Here is a 10,035-nt window from a genome sequence, read left to right on the forward strand (position 1 = left end):
TGCATGCTTTTGCTTTCTGTTTCACCGCCACAATATCAATGCGTATTTCTTTTTCTTTTTATGGAATGATTGTTTCTACCATGAACGTCTCTGTTTCTTTGTCCCATTGTTGAATGTTATTTTTGCTGAAAGAGCTGCCCGTCTGCCCGTGCGTGGGCGGGCGGCTGGCTCGGTGGGTGCGTGGGTTGGCGAGAGCGTGGGCGGGCGGGCGCGCGGGTGGGGGGCTGGGCGGGCGGGCGCGCGGGTGGGGGGCTGGGCGGGCGGGCGCGCGCGGGTGGGGGGCTGGGCGGGCGGGCGCGCGCGGGTGGGGGGCTGGGCGGGCGGGCGCGCGCGGGCGCGGGGGCCGGCCCTTTGTGTTCCTGGGTGCGTGCGCTGGTGCCTGGGTGCGCGCCTGCGTGCTTTGTGTGCGTGGGTGGGTGCGTGCCTGAGTGCGTCCATCTGTGCGTCCCTGTGCCTTTCGCCTTTCAGATTATGAACCCCGCCCGTCCACCTCTCCCGCACCCCCGCCCCACCTCACTCACACACACACACACACACACACACACACACACACACACACACACTGCCTTGTCCTTTGCCTAGCTGTGTCTCTGTGCCACGCCTGCCCCCCCCCCCCCCCGGGACACTCACAACCACAGGTGCACCCTACACACCACACGCATACCCGCACACACACCCCGCCTGCACACCGCGCACGCACACATCCCGTACCCAGACACACCCACACCCAGCCCGCCGCCACACACCACACACCACAAACTCCCCCAATCCCCCCCCCAGCCCCCCCCACTACGTTGTCCTTGGCCCGGCTGTGACTCTCCGCCTCGCCTCTGTCTCTGCCCACACACCACATGCTGAGGCCACACACACCCACCCCGCCCGCACACGCCACACACCACACACCACACACTCCCCCCCCCCCAACAACGTTGTCCTTGGCCCGACTGTGACTCTCCGCCTCGCCTCTGTCTCTGCCCACACACCACATGCTGAGGGAGGCCACACGCACCCAGCCCCGCCTCCGCCACACCCACCCCCCGCCCATAAACACCCCGAGACGAGGGAACACAACAGGCCCGTGCACACATCCCGCCCCCCACCCCTCCCGGACGACCCCTCGCCACCCCCCCCCCCACACACACACGGCCTTGTCCTTTGCCTAGCAGTGTCTCTGGTCCTCTGTCTCTGCGCCACCACCCCTCGCACCCACAGGCCACACCCACACCCACACCCACAGCGGCACCCTACACACCACACGCATACCCGCACACACACCCCGCCTGCACACCGCACACCCACACATCCCGTACCCAGACACACCCACACCCAGCCCGCCGGCACACGCCACACACCACAAACTCCCCCAATTCCCCCCGGCCCCCCCAACTACCTAGTCCTTGGCCCGGCTGTGACTCTCCGCCTCGCCTCTGTCTCTGCCCACACACCACATGCTGAGGCCACACGCACCCAGCCCCGCCCCCAACGCCACAATTACACACACCCACCCGCCCCGCCCATAAATTCCCCGCGACGACTGCACACACCACGCCCCTGTACACATCCCACTCCCCCACCCCTCCCGCACGCCCCCTTCCCCCTCCCCCCCCACACACACTGCCTTGTCCTTTGCCTAGCTGTGTCACTGGGCCTCTGTCTCTGCGCCACCTCCCCACCCCCCCCCACACACACCGGCCACACCGACACCCACACCCACACCCACAGGGGCACCCCACCCACCACACGCAGATCCGCACACACACCCCGCCTGCACACAGTGCACACACACATCCCGATCCCAGACACACACTCACCCAGCCGGTTCGCACCCCGCCCGCACACACCACACACCGCACACTCCTCCCCTCCCCCGCCTCCGCCCTCACACACACACACTGCATTGTCCTTGGCCCGGCTGTGACTCTCCCCATCTCCTCTGTCTCTGCCCACACACCTAATGCGTAGACACACGCACCCCTCCCGCCGCCAACGCCACACACACCGCCTGCCCATAAACACCCCAACCCCCGCACACACCGAGGCCCCACACATACCCCGCCCCCCACCTCTCTCGCACCCCCCCACCCACACACACACTGCCTTGTCCTTTGCCTAGCAGTGTCTCTTGTCCTCTGTCTCTGCGCCACCACCCCTCGCACCCACAGGCCACACCCACACCCACACCCACACCCACAGCGGCACCCTACACACCACACGCATACCCGCGCACACACTCGGCCTGCACACCGCGCACCCACACATCCCGTACCCAGGCACACCCACACCCAGCCCGCCGGCAGACGCCACACACCACAAACTCCCCCAATTCCCCCCCCCCCGCCCCCCCAACTACCTAGTCCTTGGCCCGGCTGTGACTCTCCGCCTCGCCTCTGTCTCTGCCCACACACCACATGCTGAGGCCACACGCACCCAGCCCCGCCCCCAACGCCACAATTACACACACACACCCCCTCCCCATAAATTCCACGCGACGAGCGCACACACCACGCCCCTGTACACATCCCACTCCCCCACCCCTCCCGCAAGCCCCCTTCCCCCCCCCCCCCACCCCACACACACACTGCCTTGTCCTTTGCCTAGCTGTGTCACTGGGCCTCTGTTTCTGCGCCACCTCCCCCCAAACACACACCGGCCACACCGACACCCACACCCACACCCACAGGGGCACCCCACCCACCACACGCAGATCCGCACACACACCCCGCCTGCACACAGTGCACACACACATCCCGATCCCAGACACACACTCACCCAGTCGGTTCGCACCCCGCCCGCACACACCACACACCGCACACTCCTCCCCTCCCCCGCCTCCGCCCCCCCCCCCCCACACACACACTGCATTGTCCTTGGCCTGGCTGTGACTCTCCCCATCTCCTCTGTCTCTGCCCACACACCTAATGCGTAGACACACACACCCCTCCCGCCGCCAACGCCACACACACGGCCTGCCCCGCACACACCGAGGCCCCACACATACCCCGCCCCCCACCTCTCTCGCACCCCCCCCCCACCCACACACTGCCTTGTCCTTTGCCTAGCTGTGTCTCTGCGCCGACCCCCTCCACCACAACCACAGGCGCACCCTACGCACCGCACGCATACTGGCACACACACGCCCAGCCCGTTCGCACCCCGCCCGCACACGCCACACACCACACACTACCCCCCCCTCAACCATACACACACACACTGCGTTGTCCTTGGCCTGGCTGTGATGCTCCACCTCTCCTCTTCTCTCGCTCTGCCCACACACCACACGCTGAGGCCACACGCACCCAGCCCCGCTTCCAACGCCACCCCCCCCCCCCGCCCATAAACACCCCGAGACGACGGCACACGACACGCCCGCGCACACATCCCGCTCCCCCACCTCTCCCGCACTCCCCCTCGCCCCCCCCCCCCACCCCACCCCACCCCACCCTACCCCGCACTCACACACTGCCTTGTCCTTTGCCTAGCAGTGTCTCTGGGGAGAAATAAGTATGAACCTTTCAGATGAATCCTGTGAACCTTGAGTGACATCAGTGCCTTTCTTGATCGGGACTCACGACACCCTCACCCTTTAGGAATGCAACTTTATCCGGAGGGTGGTGCCTGGTTTCACAAAAAAACCCCTTGGAAAACGTGAGTGCTTTGGGGATCAGAACAAAGGATCATAAAATGTCAGCAGGCCTCGTGGCCAGAAGATGATGGAAAACCCTTAAGACCTTCCTTGGAGGGAAAGCAGCTGATTTTGAGAAAGGTCAGGATTGCTGACCCCCGCGTGACTCTGGATTCATCCCTATGTGTAACAAAAGGTTAGAAGCAAGCCTAAAAATCAAAGAAATGGGATCAGTTTCTGGAAAGACGGATTCCCCTCTGTCGTTTCTCTCTTGCTCCCCGTTTTTCTGGCTGAATTCGCATCTGCAGCATGGATGCGATTCCTCGTAAACCAAGTGATTCCGCCTCTTTTTCGCCACTAATATTTCCTACGACACGATCCGTTTGTAATCTCTCTCTGTATATCTATAATGAATTAACTTTTTTCCTAGGACGCCGATTCCATCCCCACCCTCGAATCACCCTGGATCCACCAGGGCTGGACCCCGGCGTCGGTCGGTCGGTGCGTGCTTGCGTGCCTGCGTGCCTGCGTGCCTGCGTGCGTGCCTGCGTGCGTGCGTCGGTGGGTGCGGGCGTGCGGTCAAGAAGGCTCCCCTTCCCCCTCCCCCACCCCCCCACCCCCTCCACCCCCTCCGTCTGTCCGTCCGTGCGTCCGTCGTACCTCGCCCAGAGACGTTCCCGAGAAGTGTTGGCGTGTCCCGCTTTCCTGTCCACGTCGGTGACTGAGCGGAGAAACTGCGCCCTAGGATGGGCCCCCCCGTCTGGCAACGAGTCCCTGCCGGTCTCCCTCGGAGCTTCTATGCCGCGGCCGGCTCTCTGGACAGTGGGTTGGCTGTCGGGCGCCACCTGCCTGTCGGTCGCTTTTTCAGATGGCCCTGCGAGGGGACCACGGATGGGGCGGGCCGGGCCGGCGAACTCTTGAATGCCCTGGGGCTGTGGAAGGAGGCTGTGTGGGAGCGGCACCTTGGGCCAGAGGTCCATGGGGAGCCATTGGGGCTTTTCTGCTTGGGACGGGACATCTCCTTTGGGAAACTTCATCGATTTGGAGAACAGCTATTGGAACCCCGGGGAGGTGACTTTCTGGGGGCTTGTCTCCCCTGGCGTGGGGGGAAATCTTCCTTCTCCCGCCAAGGATTTCAAACAGAGCCACGACAGATCACACGGATCCACTTGCTCCAGTCAGGTTCAGGGGCAGAACGCGAGGACCCAAGCTGGCCTGGTGACAGCGAGTCGCCAACCCCGCCCCCCCTCCCCCCCCCCCCCCAAACTCGGAACACTCCCCTGTCTGCCTGGCCAAAGACAAGTGCTGGCTGGTGGGGGCAGACTCACATTTCGTGGGAGTGGTCTTGATGGCGGAGGTGCTGAGTGAGCTCAGAAAACACAAGCAGATGATGCGGGATATCCATCCGTGCACGTGATCCTCTGCCTGACTGGATCTGTCTCTGCCCGCCCACCACACACACCACACGCAGACCCCACCCCACCCCACCCCCCACACCATGCCCATACCACACACCCACTGCGTCGTCCTTTGCCTGGCTGCGACTCTCTGCCTCTGTCTCTGCCCGCACCACCCGCAGGAACACCCTACACACCGCACGCATATCCGCACACACACCCCGCCTGCACCCAGCGCGTGCACACACGCATCCCGGACCACCCCCACCCCCCCCCCCACCACCCCGCCACACGCACACGCGCACAGACACACGCACACATACCCCCAGCCCTTAGGCACCCGGCCCGCACACGCCACACACCGCACACCACACACCACACACTCCCCCCGCTCCCCCATACACACACACACACTGCATTGTCCTTGGCCTGGCTGTCGCTGTCTCCCCCTCCTCTGGCTCTGCCCACACGCCACGTGCGTAGCCATACGCACACCCCCACCCCCGCCCACAAAACCCCCACCCCCGCACACACCACGCGCCCCCACACATACCCCGCCTCCCCCACCTCTCCCGCTCCCCACGCCCCCCCACACACACTGCCTTGTCCTTTGCCTAGCTGTGTCTCTGCGCTACCCACCCTCCACCACACCCACAACCATAGGCGCACCCTACACACCACACGCATACCCGCACATACACCGCGCCTGCACACAGTGCACACACACACATCCCGACCCCAGACACACACACACACACACACACACACACACACACACACATACAGCCCGTTCGCACCCCGCTCACACAGGCCACACACCACACACTCCCCCCTACCCCCTACACACACACACACTGCGTTGTCCTTTGCCTGGCTGTGTCTCTGGGCCACTGTCTCTGCACGCCCCACCCCCTTCCGGCCACGCCCACACCCACAGGCGCATCCCACACGCACACACCCATGGTGCCCACCCGACACACACTCGGCCTCACGTGGAACCTATACACACACCACACACATTACCCCTCCCCCCACACACACATACACCCACGCGGCACCACCTGCGCATGCCCCAGACACACCACCACACGCCGCCTCCTGCCCGGGTCCAGCCCCGTTGGATCCAGGGAATTCGAAGGTGGGGACGGCATTGGCGTCCTTGGATAAATACGTATTTAATGACAGAGATATAGAGAGATTAGAAACGGATAGTGTCGTAGGAAAATGAGTGGAGGAAAAGAGGCTGAATAACTTGGAATTCAGCCAGAGAAACGGGGAGCAAGAAAGAAGCGACATGGGGGTATCGGTCTTTCCGGAGACGGATCCGATTTCTTTCGTGTTGGGTTTGCCTCTCTACCTTTGGTGACATATAGGGATGACTACAGAGTCACGTGGGGGCCAGGAGTCCCGACCTTTCTCAAAATCAGGTGCTTCACATACATGTACGAAAAAAAAAAAAAAAAAAAGGGGTCTCAGGGATATGACATCATCTTCTGGCCGTGAGGCCTGCTGACATGTGATGATCCTTTCTTTCTGATCCCCAAAACACTTCTGTGTTCCAAGGGTGTTTTTTTCTTAAACCAGGCACCACCCTCCAGATAAAGGTACATGCCTGTAGGGTGAGGGTGTCGTGAGTTCCAATCAAGAAAGGAATGGGTTGAACCCAAAGGTCACATGATTCCTCTGAAAGGTGAATCCTTATGTCTCCTCTATGCTAGTTAGATTCACTCTAAGGGCAGGGAACATGGAGATGTAGCAGCAACCATCAGCCCAACACATGAAATCCCTTTCCCCCATGGTGCCCTGAAGGTCTCTTTAGGCTTAAGAGAGTGATCGAGTGACATGTTTACATAGCAAGGACACAGGGCTGGATCCCAAAGGACAGGGAATCTATTCCAAAAGAGAACATTCATGGACTCACAGAGTCCAGTATTGCTCCCCTTCCAAACGACTCTATGTCCTTTTCTATATTCCAACGACACGGATTCATAGATTCCCAGGTGCCTAAGGCTATGGAGGCCTGGCGGCAATCGTGGACTCGACCACCGTGAGAAAAGCCCTGTGCTCACGAAGACTCTCCAAAGACTCCCAGACTCTCTGTGCTGTTTACGGTGGAGAGGTCGTCGACACTCGTGTGCGTCGTGGCGGGAGTGCGGATGACCCTGTCACGCGAGCCGGTCTGTCAGCAGAGAGGTTTGACCTGAGACGCCCTCGTCACACCCAGGGCCGGGGATGAGCCGTCATGATTGGCCCGACACGTGAAAAACCCTTCACCCACGTCATTCCTAACCAACCCACGAGACGCGTCCTTTCTAGGTAGACTCTGGCTTTGGGGGTAGATGCTCGGGAACGGGGGGGTTCCTGAGGCCTGATCACGCCTTTGCGTGTGCCAAGCCTCCTTCCTCGTGACCTTTGCCATGGGCGGAGTTCCTCACGCTGGCCCCCGACCGCCTCCCCCCACCCCCTCCGCCCCCACCGTGTGCGTTCCTGTCCCTCTCTTTCTCTTTCCCTTCCTCGCCATCCCTCTGCCCCTCCCTCCCCTCCCTCCACCTTCACAGGACAGGGTGCCTTTCAGATGAGTCTGCCTGTTGTGCGTACACCCTTGACGTGACGATTGCTACAGTCTGACCTGTCACGCCTGTCACCTGGGGCGGCGGGGTGGGGTGGTGGTCAAACATGCTCGGGACGCTAGGGATAGCTTTCTCTGTGGAAGGTGGAAGCCTCCCTTCCGTCCCTCGCTGCAGACAAGCAAACGGACCGCCACTGAGAGCGATGGTGTTTGCCACTTGGGGCATCCCTTCCACGGTCTCTACGGATTGACACGCCACCCACTTCACCGAGCGAGTCGTAGGAGCCTTCACCCAGAGCTCTTGCGACATTCTTCAGAACGGTCAGTCTTCCGGTCCCCCGCCATCATCAGGCGAGGTGTAGAGAACCGATGGGAAAGCTGGAGGAATGACTTCTGTCATGGCGTTGGGTGAACTGAGGAAGAGGATGCTACAGTGGACGCCTGACTTCTTGAGGAACACAGGATTGGGGGCGGGGAGGAGCAGGCGGTCCCCTTAGGAGGTCGGGTTGAACGCGTACACATAAACTGGACGTCAGAACAATCCACGGGCACCAGGATCCTATGCCAGCGCAGGAAAGTAGACGTATGACTTTGCATGAACCTCTGAGGGAAAAGAATCTGAACACCTGAAACGACCATGACTTTGTAACGCCCCTCCCCGCGCCCCCCCCCCCCCCGCCTCCCAACCCGCCCATACTTCATTTCTGCCATAAGGGTGGTGTCATGTGCGTATCTGAGGTGATTGATATTTCTCCCGGCAATCTTGACTCCAGCTTGCGCTTCATCCAGCCCAGCGTTTCTCATGATGTGTACTCAGCCTGTAGGTTACATAAGCAGGGTGGCGATAGACAGCCTTGATGGACTCCTTTCCCTATTTGGAACCAGCCTGTTGGGTTTCCGTGTCTAGTTCTAACTGTAGCTTCCTGACCTGCAGAGATACAGATTCCTCCTTTGTTTTTGTTTTTTTGTTTTTTTAAATTCCCTAACCTGAGTGAAAAGCGACAGAGACAGAGAGAAGACAGATGGAGGGATGGACGGACGGACGGACGGGCGGGCGGGCGGGCGGGCGGGAAAAAGACAGAAAGAAAAATCAAATAATGAAAGGACCTATACCGTTCCACCTGTTGCTTTCCAGATACAAAGAGAACACAGAGGACCGAAAGGACACAATGTTGAACATGTGAATTTGGAAAGACGGCCATCCCCTTGGTCCCTTCGTACAACACCCCTGTCGGCAGAAGGGAATCCTTTCTCTTTTTCTCTCGATCTGGTCCTTCCAGACTTGGGAAACTCTCAGTGGAGGATTCTTATCTCCTTGGCGCTCGTGATTGCCACAGGTTCCTTAGGGGCCCAGAGGGTGTTTCTGAGAAACGCGGGTACACACTCCTGGAGACCCGGGTTCCATCCCTGGGCCAGGAAGGCCTCCTGGAGAAGGACATGGCAACCCGCTCCAGGACCCGACCCTGACGTCTAGAAATCAGTCTCCTAGACTGCCTCTCCCTCCGCCGACTGGTGTCTCGAATCCGCTCCAGGGATGAACCTGTGTGTTTCCTTGGTTTCCCTACAAGTGCCTCTGAGGGGAAAGAAAATACCCGATCGCTTGCACCCCAGGCCTGCTTTCCCGGACCCGTCCATCGACATCACGGCCTCCTGTAGAGGAGATACGATCGCTGATTCACTGAACGGAGGATCTGTGCTCAGAAACTCTTTCCACGACACGGAGGCCCTACTAACTCACCTATTTCGTCCTTCCCTCCTTCTGGTTTTTTTTTTTTTTTTTTTTTTTCCTCCTCCTTTCTTTCCTTTTTTTCCCCTTTTCCTCTCACGTCCATGCACACGCACACGCACATGGACAACGTGCCGTCTCTCACGTACACGTGTACGTGCACGCACTCACGCACACAGACAGCAGCTCAGCTTTTCCTAGGTTCCTTTTCCAGGTTCCAGAGGAGGGAAAACGGCTAGGGTTCGGAGTAGGCCGCCGTCCCCACCCCACTCCAGCCCACCGCACGTGAACCTCCGTGCCCGATGGAGTGTTTTGGATTCGAGTGACTACAGAGCCGGCCGGCGCCAGAGGAACGCTCTGCCCCTCCCTCCTTTTCTGTCTCTCTGAAGGCTGAGAGAGATGGGAATACCAGACCGCCCGACCTGCCTCTTGAGAAATCCGTAGGCAGGTCAGGAAGCGACAGACTGGGTTCCAGATTGGGAAAGGAGGACGTCAAGGCTGTCTATTGTCACCCTGCTTCTTTCACTTCTATGCAGAGGACATCATGAGAAACGCTGGACTGGAAGAAACACAAGCTGGACTCAAGATGGCCGGGAGAAATATCGATGGCCTCAGATATGCAGATGACACCACCCGTATGGCAGAAAGGGAAGAGGAGCGACAAAGCCTCTTGAGGAAAGTGCAAGAGGAGAGTGAAAACGTTGGCCTAAAGCTCAACATT

Source organism: Capricornis sumatraensis, unplaced genomic scaffold, assembly GCF_032405125.1.
Source record: "Capricornis sumatraensis isolate serow.1 unplaced genomic scaffold, serow.2 scaffold43, whole genome shotgun sequence".
NCBI lineage: Eukaryota > Metazoa > Chordata > Mammalia > Artiodactyla > Bovidae > Capricornis > Capricornis sumatraensis.